The 14706-nt window shown below is 36.7% G+C and overlaps 1 pseudogene; it reads right to left on the reverse strand.

The window, feature by feature from the left end:
• Positions 1-749: 749 nt before the first annotated feature.
• On the reverse strand, positions 750-868 carry LOC118609853 (annotated as a pseudogene).
• Positions 869-14706: the final 13838 nt, after the last annotated feature.

Consider the following 14706-nt stretch of genomic DNA (forward strand, 5'->3'; position numbering starts at 1 on the left):
GACCTTGGTCAGGTCAGGGAGCATGCGCGGGAGCCTGCCGTCGCTAGGCAACCTTGCCCTGTGTTCACAGTGTCTCCGCGCCAGGCAGTTTTAGGGTGGCGAGGGGTAGACTCGCAGTCCCCGGGGTTACACCACCACCACCTTCATGGGATCAGGCTGGGAAGAAGTTTGAGGACGATTCTGGAGGCGGCGGGAAGAAGCCCTCTCGGCCCAGGCCGGGTTGCGGGACCCGCCCCTGGCTCACTGCTCAGGAGCAGACTTGCTGAGAAATTTGCGGAGAAAAGTCTGGGGCCCAAGTACGGTGTTCGGCACAAAGGCAAATGGTGATATCTAGCATTTGGTCTGATAGCTTTTATCTTTCTTAAGTACGTCCACGTTTTATTGCTCTTACGTCTTTATTCGCTGATTTTTCCAACAGACGTTTTTTGAGTAATTGAAAAGTGCTTTGCCGCATCCTGCGGTAAATGTTATTTTAAATAAAATACTTTAAGAATTTCCTCCAACCAGAATCAATGACATTTTTACTAAAACTCTTCATTTGGTTTAAACATTTGAGAGAAAACAAAATAATCTTCTTGCTATTGTGAAGGGAGGCCACACTTAGGAGCTTTGTAAAAAAGAAGGAGGTAGAAAATTCAATTTAAACAGATCAGGATAACTTTTATAAAGTCTAGGTCATTGAAACAGATTGCTAGCTTAAATATTTTTTTCATTATTTCATTCATTTTTATTTATTTTTATTTTTTTACCACCTACTGCACAGAGTATTCCTGGGTGGTCTCCCATCCAAGTACTAACCAGGCCAGACCCTGCTTAGCTTATGAGATCAGATGAGATCCAGCATGTTCAGGGAGGCATGACTGTAGACTATTTCATTGATTTTAATATACAAAGTTTGTAGGGATTTTCAAATGGCAAAAATGACTGATTTGGTCATTAAACTATGTTTTGGGTCTGGAATTACCAAAATGAAAATCAAAATAAAATTGTATACTCGTTTCTGAGTCTTCAGTTTTCTATCGTTCGATTAGATAACAATTGTAAATTAAAATTTTAATCTAAGGGCTAAGTAAGGGAACTCTGGATGTATTTTAGATACCAATCAAATGAGATTACCTCTGACTTTTGGCCAGAATACAACATAAGATTTGTGGCTGTTTTCTACCTAACTTTTTAATTTGGAAAGGTCTCTATCTAAGCATTTCTTGTGTAGGCGTCATGTGGGCATCTCCTAGTACAGAAGGGAGATACCATGCCAAATGAATTTACATCTTTTGGACTCCTTGTTGTGATCTTGAAGCCTTACTAAGAATCTGGGCACTTGGCTCATGTTCTCTACCACAACTTCTAAGTTATGCAGATGCCCAGCATCCAACATCCCACTTCAAGTGCCTTGAACTTAATTCAGTGATTTCAGTTAAAGACTATATTGCTTTTCACCTTCCATTCCAAAATCTTAAAACTCAGCAACACAAACTCTTAACTTTCCTGCTCTCAACATAGTCCTTGTTTTTTTCCAGCAGTTTCCTCATTTTTCTTCTCCCTGATTTTACCTTCACAGACCTCTATTCCCTTCATAGCTACATTTTTCTCCTAGAGAAATGCCTTCTCCCAGCCTTACACCTTTACTGTTTATGGACAGCCTGTGCTCAGACACTCAGCATGGTCACCATCTTTGCCTTCTTATCCTATCACTGTATCCACTCTTGAAATTACTGACCCTGGATCCATCCCATGGAACATCTTCCTGGATGTTGTGACTGGCTTCAAATAGGTGCAATAAATATATATTCAATGAATATCCAGGAGGCTGAGTTCTGTTGGAAAATAGCACACAAATATGCAGATTGATGCTATAGCAAATTCCAGGTTTTAATATCAATTTTTTTGTAGGGGGTAGGGGCTCTCACTTAATCCACCTCCCATTCTTTTACCAATTACAGTCAACTCTTGAACAATATAGGGGTTAGGCATGCCGACGCCTGCCGAGTCAGAAAATCAGCATATAACTTTTGACTCCCCCAAAACTTAACTACAATCATCAGTTCTTTGCATCTGCAGATTCAACCAACCACAGATTGAAAAAAGTATTTTCCATTCATAGTTGGGAATCTGCAGTCGGTAATGTGAAAATACTGTTTTGATCCACTGTTGTTTGAATCTGCAGATGCAAATAGCCAGCTGTATTTAATGAAAAAGAAAAATACACATAATAAGTGGACCCAGCAGTTCAAACTCGTTTTCTTCAAGGGTCAACTGTATTTTAAGCCTTCATCATTTTTCTCAAGTGTTAGTACTCTCTTCACCTTGAGCAGATGACTTCGCCTTTTACTGAGAAGATTGAGGCAAGTCCTGAACTTCAATTTTGGGTACCATGGCCCTACTTATCTTTCAGGACCAAACGTTTGATCATGTATATATTCTTAAAACCCTTTTATGGTTTCCAATTGTGTCAATATCTGGAGTGTAGCTACACTATGCCTTATCTTTTGCTACCACCCGCTTAGCTCAGAACTTCTTACACTTCTTCAATGTGGTATGTCGTCTCTACACTTTCATGTGTGTCATCACTTCTGCTCTACTTAGAACATTCCCCGTTGCCAATATCAAGGGGCCAATTGTTTGCTTGTCAGATAACACGTCCTCCGGGGAACCTTCCCTCACCCCACTGCTCTTCTGTTCCATGGTCCTTACACTCTTTTGTAATTGATGACTTACCAGACATAAAGCTCCAAAGGGCTGTCTTTTAACATTTATACAACTCCTAAAATGTGCCAGATGTGTTAAATAGTAGGCTATCAATAAAATTTAAGTGTTTTGAATTTCTTCACCCTTTGCTGACAAATTTACATAAAACCTCGAACACAAATTTCATTGTCTCTCATTTCAGAAGATAAAGGGTCCCTTTTTGTTGAAGGCCAAAATCTTCATCTGTATTCAGAATCCCATAGCCTTGGCTTCCTCAGAGAATCTGCCTCATTGGTTATTCCCACATCTAGTTTCAATCTATTTCTGCTGGTTCCTTTCAGAGGAGAACATGTTTCTGTTGGGTTTCCCATCAATTCTAGTAGATGTGATGTGTCCTGCGCAGATCCCCTTTACCAGGTGTCACACCTACTGCCCTACTGCCATGAGTACTGGCTTCTAACCTCTCACAGCTGCCCACTTCTCTAGAGAAATACCTCCAACTTCCCTTGAGAAGTTAGCAACTCCAAAAGGAGTGATTAGGGTACAAAAAGTTAGTTCCCTTGCCTCAAAAGGGCATGCAAATCTAAGGTATAGTTTATATGCTAGAACTAGATTCATCTGAGACCACACTTGTGCTGTCATTTAGTGGTCACCCACTTCTACATGCCAACATATTTCAAATATGCTATCGTGGCATTATCTCTGCAGCTCTCCTTGAAGCTACAGTGTTGTTTTGGTTTACTATTTTGACAAGATGGAGTAGTTCCTGCAACCTTCACTCAATACTTCCTACACAATGACTCCTACCTACTTCATTAGTTAAGGAACCAATGTGAGGATTTTTTCTGCTGGTTGCGAAGCATGGCTATGGAGAAATAATCACAGGTTCATTTCCTGTGGACTCTGCCAGACACATGGTGAAATGGACTTCTGTCAATATACCACTTGCCACCTGACCAATGTGGTGCCAGGGGTCCTCAGAAGTTAACATTAATTCAGAGTCAGTAGCTAAAAACCCCAAGGAAGTCTGGGTTTTCCTTTCCCCGGTGCCCAGTAAATGGCTGCAGGTCCTATGTGGAATGTTTAAGGAAGATTTATGATACAAAATTGTGGCTGAGTTGCAGAGTTCTTTTTTAAAGGGATATGGCCTCCATCTCAGTTAAGACACTCTCAACTTATAAGCTGACTGGAGTCTGGGTATTGTGCTCACCTGGCTTAGATTTTCTCTGATTTTATAGCTTAACCCATACTTGGCTGCCTATCTAATCTATTTTATTCCTGGGAAATTTATGATTAATTAGCAACTTCCATAGACCTTGAGAGTCAAAATATTCTGTCACTCTGTCCTGTGCCTTATTGTAATTGTGCCTACCTTGTTGCTAATGATCAAGTGCAGCCATCTGACCTCTACTGTGTAGGTATCCCATTATTCCCATCGAAATCAGGAACTCCAGTTCTCTGGCAGTACCTCCCACCAGCATCTCTGGCCTTACAGAAGACTGTCTGTAGATTTTTATGGACACTGGTACTGCCTTTACTAATGCATTTCTGAGCCCTCCTGAGTTGTATGATAGGGGTCAGCTGAGCAGGCTACACATAATGAATTAACTCCAATATTCTCATCTTAGTAAATCATCACACTCCTTTCTCTAAGGTATGCTAGGAAAATTCTAGCATCTCAGTCTAGGCCATATATGAACTAGACTTCAGGCAGCTATACAAGCAAACTTTTAGAGCTATTTGGTATTCTAACCGCCATTTCAGGGCCAAGGCAAAAGAGGGATCTGCAAATATTGTAACAGATTTAATAGAATTCAAAAGGTCTGTGATAGATAGGGTTGCTGTATGGAGCTTTTGACAAGGCCTAGTGGAGCAAAAGCATGCCCATTTAAAAAGCAGTTCCTAGATTGCTGTGGGACACGCTGAATCTTGAATTTTTGGTAAGTGCACTCATATAGATAAATTTGGCTTTGTCTAATTTTAGAATTTGTCCTATTTGGTCAGTGTCCTTACTCTCCATTCTGAGGATATCAGAGATGTGAATTGGCAGAATCCCGCAACTCTTTGGGGATGTGCTTTATCTCTTCCTGGAGTAAGCTTTGGGCCAAACGGAAATTTCTTTTCCTTAAAAAATGTTTTACTTGGAAATAATTTTAAACTTACATACAAGTTACAAGACTAAAAAGAGTATAAAAATTATCTATATATTTGTTATAGGTTGAACTATGTCCCTCCAAAACAGATATATTGAAGTCTTAACCCCCAGTATCACAGAATGTACCCCTATGTGGCAATGGGGTCTCCACAGAGGTAACCAAGTTAAATGAAGTCATTAGGGTAGGCTCTAACCTGGTGGATGGTGTCCTTGTACAAAGGGGAAATATAGACACAGAGACAGACATGCATACAGAGAGAATGCCATGAGAGTATAAAGGCAGAGATCAGGGTGATCACTTCTACAAGCCAGGGAATGCCAAAGATTTCCAGCAAACTACCGGAAGCCAGGAGAGAGGCCTGGAACAGGCTCCCTCACAGTCCTCAGGGGGAACCGATGCTACTGACACCTGGATCTTGGACTTCTTGCCTCCAGAACTGTGAGACAATAAATTTCTGTTGTGTAAGCCATCCAGTTTTTAGTACTTTATTATGGCAGCCTTAGCAAGCTAATACATATCGTTTATCCAGATTCACTTATTGTTATTTCATTTGCTTGGATTCTCTCTCAATATATATGCATTATGTATTTTTTTTTTGTGAATAATTTGAGAGTAAATTGTATGTCATTGCCTTTTACTCCTAAATGTTTCAATATGTGTTTTCTAACAATATAGATATTCTCTTTTGTAGATACAGTACAGTTATCAACTTAAGTAAATTTAACCTTAAAAATAGTTTTATCCAATCTACTATCTGTATTCTAATTTTAAAAATTAATCCAGTAATGTCTTTTATTGCATTTTCTCCCTCTAGGAAATCCAGTCAGGTATTGCATTTACTTTTCATGTAGTGTTCTCGAGTCAGCAATATTTCCACAGCCTTTGTCTTTTATGACACTGACAATTTGAAGAATTATAGTTCCCCTCCATTCTCTTTTAAATAGAAAGTTTCTCATTCTGGGCTAATCTGATCCTTCCTCACTATTAGATCCGATTATGCCTTCCCAGGTAAAATATTATATGTGTGATAGATTCATCTTTCTCAGGGATCACATCTAGAGGCATACAATGTCCGTCTGTCCCTCATTGGTGATATTTATTTTGATCACCCATTCAAAGCGTTATCTGATTCCTTCACTGTAACTATTTTTCCCCCTTACAAAAATAAGTAAACTATAGGGAGACAATTTAAGGCCGTGTAAATACTCTACCACTCTAAAAACTTAACTCTCTTTATATGCCTGGAGACAATGAGGGATAATGAGGTGAGTCTTGCAGAACAGGCACCCCCTCCTCAGCCATTACAGCCAGGCAGAAAAGAGATAATCAATCCCTTGGAGCCCATCAGAGATGCTTTCTTATTTCAACCTGTACCTTGGGTTGAAATTTCAAGACACCAAGCTAATTGTTTTCAAAGTGCCAATCTACTTATTATTGCCACAGTAATCAAATGATTTTCCAAGTCTTTTCTTCCCACTATACTCCATCCCATGCCAAGGCAGACCATAATTTGAGTAATCCTGATACTACGGCAGGCTATAGATTTTCAATGTTCTATTCCCTTTTGGTAGATTCATATGTGGTAATTTCAGAGTTCTATCTTGTCTGTTTTCTGAGGCTACTCTTCATACCATTTACTCCATCAGGCAGAGTCCCTGAAGAAAAAAAGCCACACTCAAATGGATTTTGAAGGATTTAGTAAAAAGACTATTTACAGCAGTGTGGACAGAGTTAAGAGAGAGAACCGGCAGGGGGTTATCCTTGTCTCTTCGACCTGAAGGATGAGAGCTGAGGTCCTGAAGGAGGGCATTCAAGCAGAAGCTGTCGTCATTGAGAAGTACAGCCACTGCCAAAGCTCTTGCACTGATATAGAAAAAGTAAACAAGCAATATTCTACTTCCCTTTTCTGTCCTCTGAGATCTCATGGTATTCCCATTGGATGCACCTAACCAGAAGCTAGAGGGCCAGGGAACTCGGCTAATGCAGTCCATGAAGATCAGCCATCTGGAGCAGAGAGCGGAAAAAAGTGCGGAATGGGAAATGGACAGCCCTCTGCCCTTCACTATCTACTGTGAGGAGCTGAGGATTGCCTTTTGTTTTGCTCCTGCTGTATGCAAATCCACTCATGATGCTTCTAATATTTCATTGCATTTTTTTCTTTGTTTGTGATACCACTTGTTAAGGTTGTTAAAGAAAGCAGCAGAATTCCATTTACCCTTTCTCCTGCCCTTTGCACTATTTCTGTCACATATATTACCTCTGCTGCAATATAATATTATTTTTTCTTTATCTTTTTCTTTTCTTTTTATTATGGTGACATTGGTTAACAAAATTCAGTGTTTCAGATGCACGATTCAACAGGAAGACATACATAAACATTGTATCGTGTGTTCACTGCCCATAGTTAGATTTCTTTCTGTCACCACATATTTGAGCCCTTTTACCCCATCTACCTACCTGCCTCTGCTCCCTACCCTCCCTACCCTCTGGTAACCACTAGCCTATTGTCCATGTCCATGAGTCTCTGTTTGTTTGTCTGTTTGTTTGTTGCTTTTAGGTTTATATCCCACGGAGATGTGATATCATGTGGTTTTCAACTTTTCTGTCTGGCTTATTTCACTTAGCATGATTATCTCAGGGTCCATCATGTTACTGCAAATGGCAGTATTTCATCTCTTTTTTGGCTGAGTAAAATTCCATTGTATATATGTAACACAACTTCTTTAGCCAATCATCTATCGTAGGACACTTTAATTGCTTCCATGTCCTGGCCACTGTGAATAATGCTATGAACAATGGTGTGCAAATATCTTTTTGGATATGTATTTTCAAATCTTTGGGGTAAATCCAGTAGAAGGATTGCTGGATCATAGAGTAGATCAAATCTTAGGTTTTTGAGAACCTCCAATACTGTTTTCTATAGTGGCTGACCAATTTGCAATCCCACGAGGGATCGAGGGTTCCTTTTTCTCCACATTCTCTCCAACACTTATTATTACTTGTCCTGTTGAGATGTGAGATGGTATCTCATTGTGGTTTTGATTTGCATTTCCCTAATTATTTTTTCTTTAAATGCTTGATTTTTATAGAATTTAAGAAACTATAAAATTACTTTTATTTTTAGCAGAATCTTTAGCATTTCCAGTGCTCTTTGTTCCTTCTTATAAATCTAAATTTATATATAATATTTTCCTTCAACCTGAAGAATTTTCTTTAGCACTTCTTATAGTGGAAGTTTGCAGATAAACTTTCATTTATCTGAACACATCTCTATTTTGCCTTCATTTTTGAAGGATATTTTACTCCATGTAGAATTTTAGGTTGATAGTTGATAGTTTTTATTTTGTTTTGGAACTTAACAATGCCTTTATCTTGTCTTCTGGCCTCCATTAGTTCTATTGAGAAGTCTGCTTAACTTTTATTGCTGTTTATTTGCATGAAATACATCTTTTCTGTTTGTTTTTAAAAAATTTTTTTGAGAACAATGTTTAATTGTTTTAAAGTACATGTAACACAGGAATTACCATTTTAACAATTTTTAGGTGCACGCTTCATTAGTTTTAAGTATATTCAATCTCCAAAACTTTCTCATCATGCAAAACTGATATTCTAAACAATACCCTATCTCCCCTTACCCCCAGCCCCTGGGAACCAACATTCTTTCTGCTTTTATAAATTTAATTACTCTAGATACTTCATATAAGTGCAATTCTACAGTATTTATCCTTTTGTGACTGGCTTATTTCACTTAGCATCATATCCTCAAGATTTATCTATGTTATATCATATGCCTTAATTTCCTTGCCTTTTAAGGCTGAATAATATTTCATTATATGTATATACTACATTTAGTTTCTTAATTCATCCATCGATGGACACAATGCTACTATGAATATGGAGTACAGATGTCTCCGCAAGCCTCTACATCTGCTTGCTTTTAAGATTTTATTTTTATCTTTGGTTTTCAGCAATTTGACTATGATGTGCCTATGTGTGATTTTCTTTGTAGGTATATTTCTAGGTGTGATTTCTTCTCTGGCTGGGGTTCACTGATTTTTCCTGTCTTTGGTTATGTTTTTTAAATCAAATTCAGAATTTCGATAATTTTTTTTTCAAATATTATTTGTGCTTAATTTTGTTTTATTTTCTTTTGGAACTCTAGTTACACATATGTTAGACAATATGATACTGTCCCACACTTTATTGAGGCTTTGTTCTTTTTTCCTCTTCTAATATTTTACTCTTTGTTTTTCAGTTTAAGCGATATCTTTTGAGCTATCTTAAAGATCACTCATCCTTATCTTATCCAATGAGTATTTGATTCCAGATATTGTATTTTTAAATTTGAGTTTCCATTTAGAAACTATATATGCATAGTTCTTTATTGCTTCACCTATTATATCCATCCTTTTTTCTAGATTCTTTTATGTATAATTAATTACCTGTGTGTTAAAGGCAACTGTGTGTTTCTTTCTATTGACAGATCCTATTCTATCGATGGACTTTTTACTCTAGATTACACTTTTCTTTCTTTTCATTTTTAGTAATTTTCTACTATATTCTGGACAATTGATTTGTGTGAGAGGCTCTGGTTGTTTTATTTTTTCAAAGAAGTGTTGAATTTTATTTTTGCAAGTATCTAAATTAATGCGGACCACCTTGGTCTTATCACAGCTTAGTTCTAGGCTTTTAAAAAGTTGGTCAATTTTGACTTTTGCTCTTAATTCTAGGGCATGATCTTTACTTCTACAAAATGGGTGTTCTGGTGTTGGAACTGAATGGCAAGGATGTTTGACCAATGTCTTTCCTTTTTGGCTGGGTCAGTGTCTCACCAGCTTGCTTTGTGAAACCCCTGATATTTCTCTTCAGCTTTCTGTCCTGCAGCAGCTTTTCTCTGCCAGGCTTTTCAGAGCCTCATCCTTCACATACATAGCTTAGGATTTGTAAAAGGACTCCAGGGGTACCCCTCCCTATGCAGAATTTTGAGACTCTTTCTCTGCAGCTCCTTCCTTTCTGATAACCAGCTCCCCAAATTTCACCTACCATAGCAGCTCTGAATTCCAATCTCTTTTTATTTGCTCAGTGGAATAGTTCCTTGCTTGGCCCCTATTTTCCTCCACTGTTTTCGGAAAATGCTTCCAGAGAAAAGTCTGAGTGGATTTGGAGCTTACCTACTGTGTACTTTCTTTCTTCCAGAATTGTAGTCCTATGCTGCATACTGCCCAGTGCATGAAGACAGTTGTTTTACATGTTTCCTAGCTTTTTAGTTTGTTTAAGAGTGAGAATATAGGTGCAATTTGAACTAATCAACCAAGGTCAAAACCAGAAGTTATTGTAGAAAATTACTATGACTATTCTGTCATTAAAATGTTTTTCTTTCAGTTTAAAATAAATCCCACCTCTTCCTTAGGGATAGTTTCTATTTATTTTTTCCTTTGAACATACCATACTTTCCTGTTTCTTTGTATGCCTCAAGATTTTTCATTGAAAATTGGACAGTTGAATGTTCAAATGTGGTAACTATGGAAAATTAGGTTTTCCCCTTCCTCAGGGTTTGGTGTTTGGCATATTTTGAAATTGGGATATAATTGATGTATAACATTATATTATTTTTTAGTATATTACTATGTACATATATGTGATATATGTACATAGTGTGAAATGATCGCCCCAATAGGCCCAGTTAACATCTTTCACTACATATAGTTACAAATATTTTTTCTTGAGGTAAAACTTTTAAGATTTACTCTCTTAGCAACTCTCAAGTATAAAATACAATTTTATTAACTGTAGTTATCATGCTGTGCATTATATTCCCAGGATTTACTTAATTTATAACTGGAAGCTTATACCTTTTGACCCCCTTTACCCATTTTGCCCACCCAACTTCCCACCTCTGGGAACCACCAATCTGTTCTCCATGAGTTCAGGTTTTTTGTTTTTGTTTTTATTTTAGAGTCCACATATAAGGGAAATCATATGGTATTTGTCTTTCTCTGACTTATTTCACTTGGCATAATGCCCTCAAGTTTCATCCATGTTGCAGTGAATGGTAGAATTTTCTTCTATTTTTACAGCTGAATGATATTCCATTGTGTGTGTGTATGTGTGTGTATGTATATGTATGTATGTATGTGTGTAGATGTGTGTGTGTGTGTGTGTGTGTGTGTGTCTGTATAATCACATTTTCTTTATTCATTCATACAATGATGGTCTCTCAGTTTGTTTCCATGTCTTGGCTATGGTAAACAATGCTGTAATGAACATGGGGATGATGTTTTTTTCAAGTGAGTGTTTTTGTTTTCTTAAAATAAATAACCAGAATGGGATTGCTGGATCATATACTAGTTCTATTTTTAATTATTTGAGGATCCTCCATACTGTTTTCTGTAGTGGCTGAATCAATTTACATTCCTTCTAACAATGCACAAGGGTTCTCTTCTCTCTACATACTTGCCAATAATTGTTATCTCTTGTTTTTTTTGATAATAGCCATTATGACAGGTGTGAGGTTGTATCTCATTGTGGTTTTAATTTGCACTTACCTGGTGATTAGGGATATTGAACACGTTTTCATATACATGTTGGCCACCTGAATGTCTTCTTTGGAGAACTGTATATTCTGATATTCTGCCCATTTTTTAATCAGATTATTGTTTTTGCTATTGAAATGTACCAGTTCTTTATGTATTTGGAATACTAAGCTTTTATCTGATATGTGATTTGCAACTATTTTCTTCCATTTCATGGGTTGTCTTTTTGTTTCATTGATGGTTTCCTTTGCTGCACAAATGTTTTTCGTTTTATGTAGTCTCATTTGTTTACTTTTGTTACTTTTTCCCTTTGCTTTGGTGTCAAATCCAAAAAAATCATCACCAAGACTGATGTCAAAGAGCTTACTGCTTATGTTTACTAGGAGTTTTATGGTTTCGTATTTTATGATTAAGGCTTTAATCCCTTTTGAGTTCATTTTTATGTGTAAATTCTATTTTAATTCTTTTGCATGTGGCTGTCCAGTTTCCCAACATTGTTTATTAAAGAAACTATTTTTTTTCTCCATTAGAAATTTGTCATACATAAATTGACTATCTCTGCGTGGGTTTATTTCTGGGCTCTCTATTCTGTTGATCTGTGTCTGTTTCCATGCCAATACCATACTGCTTTGATCACTATAGCTTTGTAATATAGTTTGAAATCAGGATGTGTGATGCCTCCAGGGTTGTTCTTTGTTAAGATTGCTTTAACTGTTTGCAGTTTTTTTTGGTTCCACACGAATTTTATGATTTTAAAAATTTTATGTAGATGTCTCTCTATCAGGAATCAGCCTAAGATATCAACTTAAGGTCTTCTCAAGTCTTTTCTGAGCCTACATTTTGGGCATTAGTAGTAACTTTTTAAAATGTCTGGCTCCCAAAGGGGTACAGGGGAAAAATGAAGGGAAGAAAATCGTCATTTTCTCTTTAAATCCTCTGAAAGCTACTTCACCTGGAGGAGCATGAAACGATGGTGGTGGGAGTTGCCACAATGACTGCCTGCTTCTGCGTCTGCACCACCATGATGAGAAGCAGCAATTTGTGATCAGAACACAGATCCCTGATGTGTGGAGGACAAAGTCCTTATTGCCACTCTGGCTCTTGAAAGCAATCTAGAACACTGGCCTTCCCTGGGGCTGGGGAGTGGAAGGATGAATAGCAGTAGGCTGAAATTGACCAAAATTAACCATAGTTTACGAGGCACATCTTTTCCTGGAAGCTAGAAGCCTTTGAATAGGCTGTAGAATTCTAAAATAATTGCATAAGACAGATTTTGCCAACGTAATGTTGTCCAGATGGAGAGACAAATTCCTGGCACTTCCTACACTGCCATCTTCACTGACATCCCAGGCTTATTTAGTCTTACAATCTGGAATAGTTCATTTTAAATTCTCAGTGTCAAAATTTTAATTTCACAGTGATAAAAACTGACTTCAGGTTGCTGTGTGGAATTTAGGATTTATTGAGAGTGATAGCTGGAAATTTTTAGTAACATTTTAAGGGCTTCTCCAAGTTATATTCTAGATTATGCAAGGGCATACTTGGTATCTTGGCCAAAAGAAAGCATGTTTTTGTGTATAAATAAGATATAGACCATAGAAAAGCACTAGAGAAATGATTGAGACCCTGGGGAGTTGTAGTAGAAACCATCCTAGAACCATTTGATCTTCCACTATAACAAGAAGAGGATAGCATAAACTTAGATCAAAATTCTTATATTGTTGTGTAGTAGCATGTATGACGGGATACGGTGCTCAGTCCAAGGTCGAGCATCATATTTTAGTTCTTTTTTTTCTTATGTTGCATACTATTGGGAATAATTGTTATTCAATTGATATTCGGTAATTTTCAGAGTATGAGAAATCCATGATCTTTTAACTTGTAATTTTTCAAGATGCAAATACTTTTATTTTAAAAGTTACTGCATTAATAGGAGTTCTGATGAAAGTGAAAGCAGAAATTGTTGTTGATATAGGAGTTTGTCCAAATTATGGATCAAACTTCTTCTGTAACTTTATTTTCGGCCAGATCCTACTTGACATATTAATAATTCATTGATATGTATATGGATTGATAAGTAGATGTATTAAATTTGGTTGTAGACATTAAACAAAATAAATGCAACCATTGCATATTGGAAAAGAGTACCATTATTCAATCTTAGCTTTAGAACACCTTGGCACAGTTAGAGAACCACTACCATAAATCATCCATAAATATTACAGTCAAGTATTGAAACTTCATTCCTTAGACCTATTGTTTTTATTCATTAGAATTGTGTAAACTTAATGTTCCGAAAATAATACATAATCATCATAGGAAATTAGAAAAATACAGAAAAGTACAAGGAAGAAAATATAAATCATTCATCATTCCATCACTGAGAAATAACTATAATTACCATGGTGGAATATCTATGCAGTCATTTTTCAAAAAGTCTTTTTTTTTAAACTTATATTCTATACTTTTAAATAAAAAGATAATTTAATAGAAAAAGTGAGCAAGAGATTAGAACAAGCACTTAATAAAAGACTATGTCTAAAAGGCCAATAAACCATCAGAAATAAGAAAAATGCAAATTAAAATCACAAGACAGTGCTCTATCATCATACAACTATTAAAATTTATGAAGATTGACAATAACCAGTATTATTAAGGATGTGGAACCATGGAAATTATGACACTGTTGGTGAAAGCATCCATTGGTTACAGGCTATTTAGAAAGCTGGCATTACCTACTAAAACAGAAGATCCACATAGCATTTCACTTAGCAATTCCACACCTAAATATTTACTAAACAGAATGTGTGCTTCTGCGCAATAATAAAAGACATATAAAAGGATGTTCAGAATGGCAATACTCATATTAGCCTCAAATGTCCTTCAAGAACAGAATGAATAAATAAATTGTGGTGTATTCATGCAGCTATTTAGAAAGCCTTTCCCCATTCCAATATACAACAATGAAAAATGACTACTATGTGAAACAATAGGGAGCGGAAGAGGCCAGACATGAAAGTATACACATACTACATAATTCCAATTACCTAAGGTTTGAAAACAGTCAGAACTATAAATTATAGGATTTACTGATATATACACAAGTGGTACACCTATGAAGAAAAGTAAGGAAATGATTACAGTTATGTCAGGAGTGTTGTTTATTTGGGGAGAAGGGAGGAACTAAAGCTTGGGAATTGACAGGAAGACACTTCTGGGATGCTCAAATGGTTCTTTTTCTGGACTTGGGTGATAGTTATAGGATATTCACTTTGTGATATTTCAACTCTACCTGTTTCTTTTGTACACTATCATTTATGTAATGTTAT

The sequence above is a fragment of the Rousettus aegyptiacus genome, unplaced genomic scaffold, assembly GCF_014176215.1.
Source record: "Rousettus aegyptiacus isolate mRouAeg1 unplaced genomic scaffold, mRouAeg1.p scaffold_m13_p_11, whole genome shotgun sequence".
Classification (NCBI taxonomy): domain Eukaryota; kingdom Metazoa; phylum Chordata; class Mammalia; order Chiroptera; family Pteropodidae; genus Rousettus; species Rousettus aegyptiacus.